The sequence below is a fragment of the Corvus brachyrhynchos genome, unplaced genomic scaffold, assembly GCF_000691975.1.
Source record: "Corvus brachyrhynchos isolate BGI_N302 unplaced genomic scaffold, ASM69197v1 scaffold175, whole genome shotgun sequence".
Classification (NCBI taxonomy): Eukaryota; Metazoa; Chordata; class Aves; order Passeriformes; family Corvidae; genus Corvus; species Corvus brachyrhynchos.
In genome coordinates this window covers 7543410-7558767 of record NW_008238448.1, presented here as the reverse complement: position 1 = coordinate 7558767, position 15358 = coordinate 7543410, and the positions used below count along the sequence as shown (strand labels likewise).

At 39.2% G+C, this 15358-nt stretch overlaps 1 long non-coding RNA gene across 2 annotated transcripts in view; it reads left to right on the top strand.

The window, feature by feature from the left end:
- Nucleotides 1-11746, top strand: part of LOC108447315 — a 35715-nt gene extending 23969 nt beyond the window's left edge. For both annotated transcript variants that reach the window (XR_001862810.1, XR_001862809.1), the window contains 3 exons: nt 3335-3365; nt 5566-5621; nt 8481-11746. This is a non-coding gene — a long non-coding RNA (uncharacterized LOC108447315). The remainder of the gene's footprint in view (nt 1-3334; nt 3366-5565; nt 5622-8480) is intronic.
- The last annotated feature ends 3612 nt before the right edge of the window (nt 11747-15358 follow it).

Genomic DNA, 15358 nt, shown 5'->3' with positions numbered 1-15358 from the left:
CAGCAGGATATTTTAGGCTTTCAAAACCTTAGAGTGCAGGGGAAGAAGTTCAAGTACTGTTGTTTGAGGAGAAGAGCATGAGAGCCAGTGCACAGCCCCAAGGCACTCTCACTCCTGCTCACAGTGGGTACTGATTCCCCTTCTGCATCAGGACTATCAAGTTCATCACATGTAAAAGGAAGATGTTCCACTGGTACAAGACAGAAGGGCAGCATCCCATTTCTCTCCAACTGTGACTCCCCTCCAGATTTCCCAACAGCAGAGGACAAGACTAGGCTGAAGAGCCCTCCAGAACCATCTACTGTAGAAATTAGATTGACTTTCCTTTGAGGGCAAAGCTCAGACTGTGTTTGCAGATAGGCTCTGGTGAATTACTCTTTACTAATGCTGTCTTGAAAAGTTTGAATTGCTCTGTAATAGTGTCACTGAAAACTGACGTCTTCCCTTTTGCCCGTTTCTCTGACATGCTCTTTAAACTGATTCCAAAGGACTAAAGCCTAGCATATGATCTTCATGCAACACTGTGGAGAAAGAAGAGCACAGCCTTATTGGACAGGGTAATTACTAGGGAAATTTAGGGAATGAAAGCTGTTAAATTAAACGTTCCTCTGACTTGGAAGGAAAAGATTTAGGAGTGAGGGAAAGTCAGGAAAGGGAAACATTATTAAATATAATTTAGCAGGAAAATAAAACACTGATGGCTGTACCCATACTATTTAGTTATTTAACTTACTGACCAAAAACCAAAGGATGTTACCAATAGAAGTAAATATCATAGTGACTATAATGAGAAGTGTCTCAGCTTCAAATACAAGGAGGAAAAAATTATAGCAATTTCACAATGACTTAAGGGAGATCAGCACAACTCCAATATCTTTAAAATGTGTTACTGATGATGACAACAAGAGAGAAACCTAAATGAGTTCTTTCACAGACCAATGCACTGAACTGCAGGAATTCATGTTTATGGAGAGCAGCAAGGCTTGTTTCTTATTTCTTGGTGTTTATTCTCAGATTTGATAGCAGTATTGCCTTCCTACAGCTAACAGAATAGTTGGGAACTGGTGACGCTGTGATGATGATGCCCTGCATTCCAGGATGAACTGAGTGCTGGATGCCCCTGGCTGCCTTCCTAGCTACAATGACTCCACCAAAAGCATGGCCTGACAGAGATGATGGGATGGTGGTTATCCCTCAGATGATTCAGGCAGCTGTGTGCTGATTTCCATGGAAAGTGACATCAAAGTCTTCCTGTGAGTTAGCAGGGAGATTTGGATAGCTATTAGCTACTGGTCTTAGAGCTCCTGACCACAAAATTATACCACCCTAGAGCAAAGTTAGAGAGCTGGAAAAGGAAGCTGGGACTTTACAAGACGTAAAGGCAATCCCACAAAAAGTAATCACCACTCAAGCAGAGCAGTGCTATAAGCAGCAATGCACTGCAGAACAGTTGGTGGCCTGTATTGCTCACAAACAAAGACCCAGGATGGGAAAAGTAAGGTTTCAATTTCCCAAGTTCATGCTCTCACCGTGAAATCTTTGTCAGATCCCAAGGAATGGGGTGAAAACATCTGGGGTTAGTCCTTGGACTCAGAGCCAGATTTAACAAGTAGAGAGGGGATAGTAGCAAACCCCTCCTACAAATGGAGGAGCAGAGCAATCTGCTGGATGAAGGGATACAGATCACACAGACTCTGAAAGAGCTAAGGAAATTTTTAGAGATCTATCAGGAGAAGAGCAGGGAAGCCATCCTGGCAAGGATTTTGTGAGCTTGGGATAGTGGCACTGCAGCAATCTACTTATTAATGGGTGAAAAAAAATCTATTAAGCCCTATAGCCAGGGATATGCTCAATTACTAAATGGCAGGGGTCCCAATGGGCAGGATGTGGTGCACTTATGATATATCAATGGATATGTTTTAACAGAATTTGTGGATAATTGCTGAATTAGTGTCATCCCTCAGAAATCAGTGCACAGTAGGAAATGGTATTAGTTTACTGTGGCAGATGGGGATGGCTCATAGGCTAATTACAGTATCTAGTCTGGATAGGACAGCAGCAACAAAAAGTAACAAAGTGCAGGTTTTGAGAGGGGCATCTATTTCTCTGAAACCTTTGATTACGCCAAAAGTCACAAGTGCTACTGTTAGGTGCCGTAGCAAACACTGTGTAATTTCAGAACCAGATGTGCAGGTGGTGAAGGAATATAAGGTGTCAAAACCAAAAAAGTTACCTCACAGGTGCCAAACAAACAAGTGTGAAATGATCTTATACAAGATAGTGTCCCACAGCCAGAAATTAATGGGATCACAACATCAGAAATGTTTTTTTCATTGGAAAAGCTGGTGCCTACAAATAAAAAGTTCTCTCCCCTCTATCCCATGTGCCACCCCACAGTGAGGGACAACCTGGAAAATGCCAAGACAGGAGAAATGGACCAGGAAGAATGTTGCTTGGCAATGAATCAAGAAATAAAAAGAAGCCTCTGGCACCTGCAAAAATGCTTTGATTGAGCATGCCCAATTATACACTTCTAGACAGGGAAATCCTTTTAAATTAGAAGTGACAATTCCAGATTATATAGTCTTGTGGGGATTGTGGCAGACAACTGGGTGAAAAAGGCATTACAATGCTTCATTATACATTACATTCTGATGGATAAACAAATTAAAAGCTTGGGCATTGCAAGAAACTGAAAGAATCAGAGGCCAAAATAATACAACTGTACCTCTCCAGTATATATCCTCCAAAATACAGTGAGGACTGAAATTCTTCCATATGGCATTTCTTCCAAAATATTAGCCACAGGGAAAGTGGAATTGTTTACACTGATGGATTTCATGGTAGGACTGCAACTGCTGTGTGCCAAGGAAACTCACAGCATTGATTACTGAAGAAATACCTCTGTCTTCGACATCATAAACCCTTTCCTGAGTTTGAAGGCATGTGCTGCTTCAACCTGACTGCTGGATCAACTGGCATGGGGGATGGTAATCAATGTCCTCAGGACTGAATATGTGGAATAATACAACATATCAGTAGTGCATGGCTAATTGAAAAGTTTGGTTCACTGACAAGAGACACTTAACTCAGACCATTCATTGGTTTATACTTTTTTCTATATGCTTTTTTAACTGGTCTCTTGAGCAAGGTGTGGAATGTTGGGAGAAATGGGTTAAATATAGAAGACTGACAAGAAAGATTGTGAGTCAGTCCAGTGACCTTGCAGCTGGGAGTAACTCTTGATAAGCCTGTGTGAACAGCAGGCCAGTGATCCTCCAGCATGGACCAAGTTTAACAGTGCCTGTGTTTCTGCTTTTGTATTTCTGCCCAGGTGTTGCTTCAGGGATTCCCTGGTTAACAAGGTAATCAAAATAAATTTACTCTTTGTATTTTATCCGTGAGTTTGTGGATGTCCCAGCTGCCTGCCTGCACCAATGTATACAACTCTTATCTTTCACGTTTTCGAGAGGGCATGAAATTGTCTGCTGAGATTTTTCCATGTCTACTCTCCATCATCTCTCAGTACAATCAAACCAACTCAATAACCAAGTCACATCTTTCTAAGGTGGAGTAGAAAGCAAGTCATTAATGTTAAACCACTGTCTACAATATGAGATCTTCCACACCTTTAGTTTTAGTGGATTTATTTTTTAGTTAAAATGTGCACTCTGACAAGTAAAACAATTTGGTAAATATCCTTTATAATGCATAAGATACCACAGCAATTTCTTTGCTGTCATGTTCCAGCCCCTTATCACATGAGAAAGTACAAATATATTTGCAGATGCATCCTCAAAGTGGGCAGTGCACAGTTCAAACAAGGGATTCAGGAGAGGCACTGAAATATATGTGAAGACAGAACAGGTGCTTAACTATAAGTTCAACTCAGCATATCCCAACCATCACCATTGCTGTTCTGCCAGTGCGTGCTTTGCTAGACCAAACACTGAAGTCATTTGCTGTTTGGATCCCTCTGAAGTCAACCTGAATTCCTCCCTTGACTTCATGAGACTCAGGTTTTTACCTCCTATATATGATGAAGTCACAGGATCCTACAGCATGGTAGGGATTTTGCCTGCCATGATTTCACCTACAATTCCAGAGATTTCCCCTACAATAAAAAATAAGGTCTTCTGACAGTAAATTATGATATCACATGAGGAAGAGTGACAGAACACTCAGTAAATCCAGGTGGAAAGAATACTAATGGCTCAGAAAAATGAAAGGTCAAGAATCTTTATTCAAGTACGAACTGCCATTCCGCTAGTTACTCTTGAATTTTTTATATTTGTTTAGCACATGCTTTTTTCTCATGGCTTTGGTAAGCGTAGCGTTGTATTAATGTTCCTGTGGTGGCACATGCATGTGCATGTAGTTGAAGCAATCTCACCAAATAAATGCTCAAAGCAGCTTTCCAATACAGCTTCATGACTTATTCATGAGTCATGCTGTTTGCAAATGAGACCACAAATAACGCACACCAAAGGAACTTTCTTCTGAATCACTACTAGTGGTGCCTAATAACTTAGACAAAAAGCTGGATATAAACATATGTTTTACATTGTAATTGCTTTTGTACCAAAACTATTTCTAGGTGAGTCAGATAATGACTCACCTAGAATACTTCTACTTATATACAAAATACTTATCCCAAGATTTACATTTTGCTGCTATGTGCTCCTGGGGATATATTAGTCACAGTTTTGCTCTAAGGATCTGTTTCTTTCTTCAGAGTCAGACTGCAACTGTGATGTTTTTATGGGAAAGATATTCTTCAAGTTTCCATCCTTCTTCCAAATTCCCATCCAAATTGTTTACAGAATAAAGTTTGACCATGCTTGGGCTTATTTAATGTGTAAAACATGTCTGCCAAATACAGAACTATAAATGTAGTGCAAAGAAGTGATAAAGATTTGTTGTCAACTGCTTATGTATAAACCAAGGCATTTCTATTATGGTGACAACTGAGAATTTCTTCTTACAATAACTTTTAAGAAAGTCATATTTCTTCAAACATATGCCCATAACTACAGTCTTTCAGGCAGCATTCGTGTTTCAACTGCATTAAAAGATAAGCTTCGTAAGGAAAGCAAAGACTGGAAAAGGATTGTTCTGTAAAAAAATAGTAATTTCTTACACATGGAATTGTAAAACTCCTCCTCTGTATAACTCACTTCTTAGCTTCCTGTTCTAGGTTTTGAATAACAGTGAGTGTCAATGTTCTAACCCACCCCAGAAAGCAAGGGGAACTCAGGTCCTTGTTAGCAGATCCCTTGGGGTGGATTAGAGTGAAACGACGTTGAATGTTCAGTGTTTATAAATACGTACATGGTTGTGTGTGTGTATATATTTTTATATATATATGTGGATGGATTTATTTTAGAGCAATCTGGTTGCAATGGAAAGCATGTATGTAGCCATTTTGGTTATTATTATCTAAAGTAGTACAGCAATATAAAAGCATAAAAATAACACTTAAGAAAATATATCAGGAAAAGGAAGAAAGAGAAAGAGAAAGAGAAGAGTAGAAAGTTCATAACTTGAATTCCTTGGGCTCTTTAGACCTGGAGACATGGAAGCCATGGAAGTTCAGTTGGGCCTCAGCAACATAAGAAGAGGTAAGCATCTGGTGAGGATTCTTGGCCATCTTGTCATGGAGGCATGAAAGGACATGATTAAGAAAATCGGAGACATTAATTGCTACACTATTTTCAGAGATGGAAGGTTTTCTTTTAGCCCTCACTGTGCTGAAGTTCACCTCAGGACTAGCCATTGGTCCCCCAGGAGCCAGGAGAGCATCTTTACGCCTATACTTTTGGGGCAGTTAGAGTAAATGCTCTTCCTGATGTTTTTGTTGTACTTGTTTACTTTGAGAAAATAATTGGAAATTCATTTAGTCAGAGGCTTGAACATAACTCTCTGGTATACAGAATCAACCTCTTCTTCGTACTTTTTAAAAATCTGACTCAATGCATATTCAATCACTAGTAGAAAGTTAACCATCTCCAGCAGAAAAGACTGTGATTGTCTCCTCTTAGCACAACAGTTCCTGGTGATTGCAGAATTTTGCTCATTTCTAAGAAAACTGCATCCAACTCCTTATTTTATAAAAGACGAAATAAGCTGTAAACCAAGATTTTTCATCTCTTGAGTCCTGTAACTGCTGAGTCTTAGCAAAAACATAGAACCCACATGAAGGCCTGGCCTCTGATACCTTTTGTGTGAATCTCAGTGTAGCCTGAGAACCTCTGGCTAACCTGACCACTAGAAGTGAGATAGATCTAAGCTGCTTGGACTAAGTAACTCAGATATACAGTTTTGATGTGACTGGTTTTCAAAGCATACACCCAGTAACTGCTGCTGAAGGGAAACTGTCTGTTCTTGAAGACAGTTAGTATGGAATGATATCCCCAGCCCTCATCTCCCAAGAAATGTCATGATCAGGGGACAGGCTGGAATAAAGGATAATGATGAAAATGTTGGTTTAAAGTCTAAAGGGAAAGGAATTTAGTACTTGTGGGTAATACAGCAGAAACAGATGTGAACCATCATAGACACAGGACTTAAATTTTTTACATCCCATGCTACTTATTAAATGAAACTAATCTTTTAGGCCAAGGCATGGAAAAAAATCTCAGTTTGAATGATTTTAGTATTATTGGGTAATTGTTTTTCAACATTCTCAAGTATTTTCAGTGTTTACTTTCTGCTGTTCCTATTTTATTTGGCTGTAGATGTTCTTGTTCCCTCTTTGTTTGAAAGGTCAGTGCAATTTATTATTACAATTATTTATCCTTCCAACAAACTAAATCCATGCCTTATGTAAAACCTGCCACTCTAGGCTTATATACTGAATGACTTTGGGTACAAAAGTGATTCATTTTAAAGTACTATCATGTGATAAAGTCATCCCAGAAGGGAATATTTATTCATGTTTAGCAACAGGAAAGGGAGGAGGCCTTCACAGCATCACATGAATTTATTTGGATTGAAGGAACTCACTTCACCTTTGGCTTTGTGAAATATAATTTCCTCTGTCAACACAGCGGCTGCTTTGGTGCTAGAGATCAACACTGGATAAGCTTTATCTTCCACAAGGGCCTCCAACAACTCCAGCCTCCGAATCCAATTGGATTCAGGATGAATCCAATTATACGCAGAAACATAGTGCAGTTGTAATAGAACATGAAAATACAGTTTCTCGATTGGCATTTCAGTATATGCCAAGTTAGAGATTAAATGTACATAAACTTTTTCTTTTGATAAAGTCTGGGTTTTGTTGTCAGAAAGTGTAACTCAGCACAGTTGCTTGTTACAGTTTATGGGCTGATTTTCTGCACAAATCCAGATGCATCTTCTAACAGAAATTTAATTAATTCAGCATGACAGAAACAAAGGGCAAATGGTCATTTTTTTGGCTATTAAATCAATAGGAGAAAACATCCAGAATATAAATATTCAGAACATAGATGTTGTAAATGACATTTTAAAATAACAGGCTTTTGGATTTTGAGATCAACATAGGGCTATCTTTAGAAATAGAGAGCAGGGCAATGCTGTACAGAGCTGCCCTGGCAACACAGCACGTGGCTGATTCCTGTCAGCAGCTGAACACCTTTCAGTGCATAAAGTGGGATGGCTAGTCAGGGAAATGGAGATTAAACTGGAACATGATTGAAAGGGACACAATATACAAGACTGTTTTCTCATTCTACTCTTTGTAAATGAGTAATAAATAGTGTATATAGCAAAAATTAGTAACCTAAAGCAGGAAAATGATCAAGAACAATTACCTGTTTTCTTCCTAAGCTTTTTCTTCCTTGGTAAAACATTACAACCACAATCCCTGCAACATGACCTTCTGGGGTATCAATTGAAAATACTCAATGAAACACTATATTATATCTGATGATATAAAACACTTCTGCAAGAAAATACATGCATTCCAAATAAACAGCTGGTCCTCTGCAGTGGAGAGCCTCATGTTCTTGTGGTTTTGCATAAAATCTGCTTTTCTCCTTATTATTGTGCAAATATCTATGATTTTTGTCAATCTACAACTGGTTCAAATATCAAATAGGAACTACAATGACTCTTAAGGGAATGTCTTTCACACCCAAATTCAACAGATGGAACTGCAGTCATTACTTGCAAGATGTATTGTTTTTCTATCAATCAGAAACATTTCTTGGGTTCATTTGAATACATAAGTAGTATGTATAGATAGATACATAAGTAGTATGTATAGATAGATAGATATAAATAGAAAATTCTATTAAAATAGGTCAGTGAAATTAAGACATTTTAATAACAATTTACAGTCATGGGTGAAAAATAATCAAAATACTGAAACTTGAGAGAGAAGATATCCATTGAAGGCTATGCAAGAAAAGTCACACTAATTGCCATCAATCAGCCCATTCTCCCTCTTCCTCCACAATTAAAATAAATTCTGATTAAACTTTTCCTTCTTTCAGGGTGTATGAAGTAAGATGAGGTAAAGATCAATATCCTGAACCTCTCAAAGGTAAAAAAATATTTTTGTGACTCTGGGATTTACATCACCAAAGAAGGAATACAGGTGTGTATGCTAATGTGTGAAGCTAACTATGAAAATTGGATCCAGCAACTTACAGGGCAAGAGGAAAGACACCAAACTCTAGCCCTAATGCCACAGTTTTGGAGTGCATGGTGACTGAAAGATGTACCAGAATCTTGTTCCTGCATTCATAGGTCACTGGTGATGAGGGACAGGCTTGGCTCAATACATGGGCTATATTTAAATTTATTCTGATTTACCTGCGTTATCTTTAAGATGTAAACATAATTTAAACTTGAAAGATGCCTCACATAACTTGTAACTTGGCTCTTTCCTGTATACTAAGTCAAAGAAGATCTTTTTAAAAACAGGAAATACATAGTAGATGGTGGCTCCATGAGCAGTTACATTATTATTGAATAATTTTATTAAGGGTCAGGAACATTAGCCCTTGCAACAAATAAGGATTGGTCACATCTAATTCGTCACCTCAAAAACAAACAAGGAAATTATGTTAGCAATTAAAAATTAAAGCTGTCTACAGATAAAATTAAAAGGTAAATTAATGAGCGGGGACTGGTGATTTTTTTCAATATTCTCTCCCTGCAGTAAGTAGGACTTCAGTAATGGTCCTCACCCAAGCATAAAGGCTTTGAAACATTCATTTTTTCCAGGTCTATTGTGTAGATAAGCTATCATTTGCTTCTGTTACACACCTCTAATTTTAATAATCCCAGTTAGGTTGAAAGGCATCACAACCACTGACAGAGGATAGTGCATGAGAATCAGCACACACATTTACTATCTCTGGCATGGCTATTGATTTGCTGGCTGATCATGGCCAGAGTAACCTTATCTTCCCCTGTGTGGATTTTTTCAGCTGTCTTGTGAATAATAAAATAGTTGGGAGCTGCGAATGAAATACTACTCTCTGCATTTTATTACCTGCTATAAGCAGCAGGTCTGTCAAAAACTACAGGACATTTAAATGCAAGAGAAGTTCTGTTGTTTTGCTGGCTCCTCTAAATGAAGAAGGAATCACAGCAGTAGCTTTCTCTGGAAACATCACAAGCCTGCTCCAACAGATGTCCAGAACCACTGCTTCAGCCCCTTGTGTAGCCCTGGGTTCTGGATGCCCTGGATATTAGGTCCTCAGTTGTCTGCCAAGCATGGAGTGGATCTTCTCACGGCTGATTCTTCAGGAGGTTGCAGACCAAAAGCCATGAGCTTTTAGCTCTATCAGCTTTCACAAGACCACTGGGTACAGGATTTGTAGCACAGGCTTTCCGATCACACACAACTCAGACTAAAAGAGCATAACATTCTTTGCAGTGAAATTCAGCAAAATATGAGTCAGAGTCACCTCAAACCTCAAGCCAGCAGGATTCATTACAGGGCTTGTGTTTATCTGATGAAATCCAGGAACAGTTTAATGTTAGGTCCAAATTTCTATAGCTGCAACCCCACCATCTCTGCCCTCAAACTGAGTTTTAAGTTTAGTTTACAGATAGCCAGTTTTAGGGACACGTGGATCAAGCATACTCACAGCTTGAGACCTCCAGAAATTCAGTTCCAGACACCTTCTATGCAAACAACATCAAACAGAAACAGCAACTGAACTAGGGGTATCTGTAGTTTGAGGCATAGGGAACACTGCCAGTCTCAGAGGGAGAGGATGTCAGCTGGAGATGTGGATGTGATGAGGGGAGATATGCAAATGTACTCAGAGATTTTAGGTCCATGTGGAAGAGCACTCTCATGGCTACCTGTATCTCCAGGGTTGCATTCTCAGTTACAGCTGCTCTGGAAAGGTTCTCTTCAGCAACCTAAGTAGTTTTTCCCTGAGGTATGATAAGGGAATAGCAGACAATTTTTGCCTAGCTTTTTTCCAGGGCAGAAAGTTGTGCATCCTTCTGCCCCTTGCTTTTGAAAAGAAAATAAAAAACCTCGGGGATGAGGCTGGTTTAATGTACTTATTGGACAGGGGCAGCTTTCAGAAAGCAGCAGGCATATGTAGCAGCTGTGTTGGACTGATGTACAGGCAAGGAGGCACAGCTGTGTTAATCACTGCAAGTGTATATGTGGGAAGGAGGGAGTGCTCCTGCTTTAACCAAAACTCCTGTTCGCAAGGAATTTCAGATCCTGTGACACTGAACCTGTTCCTTCTTTGACTTTGATCAAGAGATTATTTTTAAAACTGTAAGACAAACCAAGGAACAATGCTGCTCTTAATGCTGGTTTTCTGGTGCTGTGAGGGGAGCCCCTCCTGCCTCCTCTCATTCTTGAGGAGGACAAAATATCCTGCCTTGCTGTACAGTATAAAGCCCAAGTAGCTGGATGACGTGACAAGTTCTCTTGGGTTGCTGAGGCAGACAATCCCCAGCAGACTGGGTGCCGAGGTGCTGGGGCACGGGGGCTCAGCAGAGCCTGCAGGGATGCAGATGGAAAAGAAGACAGACGCAGTAGGTCTGGATGTAGCCTTAGCTGTAGGAGGTATATCAAATACAGATATCTGGGAGTGGTGTGTTCCTGAATCTGCTGTGAATAGCTCATGATTAAACTTTCTCAGCAATCTTACAGCATCATGTTTTTCCTGTGATTTATTCAGAGCCTGTAAAGAACTCGAAGCTTAATCAGAACTGATTAGTGCCCCTTCTCTCTTGATTGACACCGAAGTCAAAGCAAGGACTCTGTCTCCCACAAAAATGAGCTTTCATTTTTGAACGAATAAAAGAGAGAACTCCCATTCTCCTCTCTGAAGTCCATTCCAGGAGTATAAAAGGAGTAATACCTTCTGTTCATGATTTTGTTAGGTTTTTTTAAAGCAGACTATCTCACAGGTGATCTGGGGGTGGGCAGTAGCACCCAGAACACCCAGGGAACAGATCTTTGCTACTGGACAAAATGTAGGGCATAAGCCAGCTTTTCCTATAATTGTTTCATGAATAGGCTTGGAGTTCTAATAGATAATGTTAAAGCAGAAAGAGCTGTTTTTATGTCTGCTGACTAAACAGTTTTAGGTAAAAATCATCACAGGGGATGAGAGGAAGGAAGCTAAAAGTATTACTGCATGCTACTAAATTAATGAAAAGAAGAACACACATATATGGTACTGATAACAATTTGTAGCAACTATTAAACAGAGGATCTTCCAGTTATAGTGGGAAATCATGGAAAATATTTTGGGTAAGTGCACCCCTTCCTTTTATTGATAAATGAAACTTTAACTTGTAAAAATTATATTAAGTAACTTTTTACAAAAACCACAAAAATTTCAAATAAAGGAGCCAAAGTTGGATTTTGCCTGCAGAACTGGTACTTTAACAAGGCTTGAATAAAATTTTTGCTTTGGTGCACCCACAGTTTCATAAACTTGCATGTTATAAGCAACCATGAAATGCCAGAAATGTACAGATTTGCCAAAACTGGCTTCTATTGTAGGTTACACTACTTTAGATATATTAAACAAAATCCCACAGAGGTAATTAAAAGGTCAATTTATGCCTGTGTCTGGGAGCAAGCAAGTCACAGAGTCAAAATTGTCTCTGGTACGAGAGTACAGTCATTCAACAGAACTGATTTCACTGGGAACAGCAGAGTAACTTGATTCTCGAGTGTACATGAATTTGTATGAGAAATCTAAGACATGACGTAGACCTATGGAAATGAAGCAATTTTGTATTGACATAGACACTTCTGTGATTTAAATTCTTAGAGCGATGAGGTAGCCCCTATAAAGGAAAAACCATGGTGTACTTTGATAACATTAACGTTCACATCATTTTTACTTGAATCGAGACACTTCTGCTTTGTTGGGTTCAAAGCATGAGCTGAGTGCAGCATGTCCTTTGCTGTCTGAGAGGACCTTGACAGCACAGCTTTCTAGTGAGAACACCCTCAGTGTCACTTTAGTGACACTCGCCCTGATGAGACACCTTCAGTGTCACTTTATTCTGAATCCTGAAAACTTACCATTAATAACTTACAGTATGTAATAGATGTTAATTGTATGACTTAATTAGAGGCTTCTTGTGCAGCGCTTGAACATCATTTGTTTGTTGAAGTGGAAATAAACTGCACATGTGAAATTAATTACATTCTTGCTCCTATTGAAAGCAAAACCATAAACAAAATGAAGAAAAACCAACAAGATATGATGTGGGAAAAGAAATGTAAAAGTTTGTTCTGTGAGATGTACTGGTGTGATAAGGGTGAGGAAGAAGAAAATCTTTCTGACCATCCTGTAAGAGGAATGTAAGTGTGCAATCATAAGTCAGCACCTCCAAACCCATTCTGTTTATTGCATGCACACAACACTGCAACCCACACTGGCTAGTAGGCAAACAACAATACAAAATTCATTTTGATACAGCTGTGCCTGTGAGTACCAGATTGTTGTGCTATGCTGCAATTCCATACACGCTCTCAGGGGCAGCAGCAGTAACAAGCAGGGGTGCCCGAGCAGTCCCCATGAATCTCGTACCCTTGTGTCCCTGCCACACAGATCTGGTAGCACGTGGTGGTGTGACTCCACAACAGTTGCTGCTGCCATGCCAAGTTTCTTGCACATTCCATTGGATCTCCCTTGGTTTTGGAACAACCTAATGTCACATGTGCCTTTTTTACCTTTCTCTCCTGCACGGATGAGACCTAGCAGATTTAAGAGCTACTGCCTGATGTCCCAGACCACTTGTGCTATGGGTTTGTTTGCATATAGGAAGATTGATTTCAGTGAGATTAATGTTGTCTGTATATGATTAGTCTTTAGTCAAGCATAAATCTCACTGAAGAAAACAGGAAATGGAGAAATAAATCCTATATGTCTATACATAAATTTATCATTCCCATCTCCATTTTAGCCTACCTTAGGGATTGAATGGATTTCTGGTGTGTCTTCCTAGAAACCAGCTTTGCATCCTTAAAAAGTGAAATCCCTTTTTTTATTTTATTTCCCAGCCATTGCTTTGCCAGAAAAACAGCAGCTAAACCATAAACATGTTAAGGTTTTGGAGTTATAGTACAGTGAAATGTCAATCCATACAGTTTCAAAATATTATGTGTAGGATTAAAAACAATAACATGGATTCTGATAGATTTCAAAACTAATACAACACTATGAAAACAAGTAAAAAATTCTGAGGAGTTTAGTATTAAAATCTAGTTGATGGTCAGAAATAGTAATACTTGTAAACATTAAACTAGAAAGGTACTTTTTCCACTTCTGTGAGATTTTTCTGATATCAAAGTCAAGTGAGTGGCTAAGCTGAAGTACCCAGAGATATTTTAGATTCCCTTGAGTGCCTAAGACATCTGCAAGGAGCTGGCAGGTATGACACACAACATATGGGAGGCCTATGACTTTCTGCAGTGATAGCTCTGTGCCAGGTAGGATACCCTAGGAATTTAAAGTGGCATTGGATACCTGCTTGGGAAGCTATGTCTTGTTCCTTAAATCCTGTATTTTTCTATCAATTCATGTCCCATTAGGTGTGAGTCAGAGGTGTAAGAGGAGAGAGTAATTAGCTGAGAGTTATGGTTTGTCCTTCAGAAGCATGAGATAGCTCAGGTACATTGTCTGTGGAAGTCTGACAGACACCTAATTTAATTCAGCCTTTGAAAAGTGATAGCAAATATCAGCAAAGATGAAATATTACCTGATTGGCTGTGCTAAGGATATGAAGTCTTGTTACTTAGGTGCACTGAGTATGTGTATTACACATACAGTGACCAAGGCAAACTACTACAGCTTTTTGAGGAGAGGGGGTGAATTGATTCAGTTGCTCGCTGGACTGGACTGTTTGTGGGCTAAGGTTTCAAGGCTAATTTGCCACAGGGATATTTTGACCAGAAGAGTGCAAGGTTAGGCTGTACCAACAGAACTGCTTTAATGATCTTAATGTAAAAGTTACATTAATTGTTATTTAGCCAACTAAGATGTAGTTGGGGTAACATATAGTTAATAAAATGTTTGCAAAGTAAATGAAATGAGAGTATAGAACAACATGCTTGAGGGGTTAATTCTTTGGTGTGACTTTCCTTGGACTTCTGCTCTTTAGCAACTATTCATTCGAAAAGAATAACCATCTGTTTAATACTTTTTGCTTGTTAATGTTCCTTTAACTGTATCAAACATTAATTTTATGCCTCATATTTTGGGGGGTTCCTTCTGTCCCAGTTGTACAAAGTCACAGTAATAGTTTTCAGGTAGGTGTCCAGATATGCAAAATTAATAGCTGCAATTTCCCCTGGTTCAATACCATTATTATATTTCCCATTTAAAAGGAACTTCAATTTGGTAGAACACTAATTTAAAAACTGGTTAGTATTCAAATATAGGAGAGGGCTCTTCTAACTAATTTAAGCTTGCAATCTATTTATTTCACTGATATTTTCTAGTCATGATACAAGCACAAAATCATAGAATGGTTTGAGTTGGAAGGAACCTTAAAGATCTCATAGTTGTGACTTGCCACCTCCTGACACGGGGAGGGATGCAGCCATATCTAAGCTTTCCTGGAACTCTTCCAGGGATGGAGTATCCACAACTTCTCTGGACAGACTGTTCCAGTTCCCAACACTCTCCCAGTAAGGAATTTCTTCCTATTACCTAATCTAAACCTACCCTCTTTCAGTTTAAAACCATTCCCCCTTGTCCTGTCACTATGTGCCCTTGTAAAAAGTCCCTCCACAGCTCTCTTGTAGGTCCCCTTTAGGTGCTGGAAGGCTCCTATAGTTTCTCTGTGGTGCCTTCTCTTCTCCAGGCTGAACAATCCCAGCTCTCTCAGCCTCTCATAGGAGAGCTGTTCCAGCTCTCTC